Consider the following 1,819-nt stretch of genomic DNA (forward strand, 5'->3'; position numbering starts at 1 on the left):
AGGTTTTGGTCCCTTCTTATGAAAAGTAGAATGCAATGCATGTGTGGTATGCTGTAAGTCATGCACCTTTGGTCTCCACACCCAGCTTGTACTATGGTGAACAATGCAAGTGTGTGAGATGTGTCCTAGCTTGCCACATGAAAAACATCTAACACCTGAAAAAGGATTTCTTAAGTGGTTTGAGTTATAATGCCTCTTCCTAGGTTTTTTCTTTTGATCAAGTGTTGGTGTCATCCTAGTTTTCTTAAACGTATCCAATTCATTTTGAATCCTTAAGTTAGTATATTTTAAGGCATCATTATCAATCCTCAAATTTTTCTCCATCTCTTTCAAATTCTTAAAATCAGATTCAAGTGAGGTGTGTGTGACTTTTAGTGACTCATGCTCTTCAATTAATTCACAATACTTTTTGTTTAACTCATCAAATTCATCTAGTAGAATCATGTGATTTGAATCAATTGTAGAATGATCTTTGAGAATAACTTCATGCTCTTTTTGTAATTTCAAAAATTCTAATTTCAAGCTAGCATGTGTTTTCTTAAGTTTCCTATATGATGCATGAATTTTTTCAGAAACTTCAAGAAGTTGATCGTAGGAAAGTTCATATACCTCTTCTTAATCAAGATTATCGTTTGTCATTAAGCACAAGTTTGTTGTCTCATCTTCTGGTTCCGTCTCCGATGAATCTGATGCAGAATCCGCCCAAAACGCCTTTTGAAGTCTCTTTTTGTCTTTTCTAAACTTGAATTTCTCCTCACTATTTTCCTTGCTTGTGTGCATCTTAAGTGTAGGACAACCAGCTTTCACGTGTTCGAGCTTCCTGCATTCATAACAAACCACATCAGACGATCCTTTAGAATATTTGTTATCCTTACCTTTTCTCTAATTTTGATGATGCTCTTGCTTTTTCCTTAGAAAGCTTTTGAATTGCCTTGTGATAAAGGCAATGTCATCGCTCTTAGACCCGGAAGACTCAGAGTTAGATTTGTGTGCCTTCAGTGCCACTGTTTTCTTTCTTTTTCTCACCTGCATCAAGATTTTTTTGATTCACCTCTTGCTCGTAAGCAATGAGTGAGCCAAGTAAGTTATCAATTGAACAGGTATGTAAATCCTTAGATTCAGTGATTGCAGTGATTTTAGCATTAAAAGACGAAGGCAAACATCTCAAAATCTTGTTTACTTTTTCATAATTTGAAAGTTCTCTTCCTAAGGCATGTAAAGAAGTTACAATTTGAGTAAACCTTGTATACATATCAGAAATCGATTCAGAAGGTTTCATACGAAAAAGTTCGTAGTCATGCAAGAGAATATTTAAACGAGATTGTTTCACTTCATTGGTTGCTTCATAAGTAATGCACAACTTATCCCAAATCTCTTTTCCAGTCGAGCAAGTAGAAACACGCATGTAATCTTCAGACTTTAAAGCACAGAAAAAACAATTCAAACACTTCGCATTCAATTGAGCTAAATTTCTTTCATCGGTAGTCCATTCAGTAAAAACAACTTTAGTTTTAATTCCGTTAACTTCATAAGTAGGTGGAGAATATCCTTCTTTAATAAACATCCACATGCGATAGTCAGTTGATTGCAAAAAAGTAGACATGCGAGTTTTTCAAAAATCAAAAGGAAGATTGTCAAACAAGGGATGTCGTGTAATAGAATATCCTTAAGTTGTATTGCGATTCTCAAAGTCAGCCATGGATCAAAATTCAAAAAGTTTTCAAACTTAGTTTTTATGAATCCTGCTCTGATACCACTTGAAAGTTCGTTAGGGATGTTAGGCTCTATGAACTAGTCCCGAGGCTAACCAAGAAGGGGG

This window comes from Dendrobium catenatum, unplaced genomic scaffold (genome assembly GCF_001605985.2).
Source record: "Dendrobium catenatum unplaced genomic scaffold, ASM160598v2 fragScaff_scaffold_475, whole genome shotgun sequence".
Taxonomy (NCBI): domain Eukaryota; kingdom Viridiplantae; phylum Streptophyta; class Magnoliopsida; order Asparagales; family Orchidaceae; genus Dendrobium; species Dendrobium catenatum.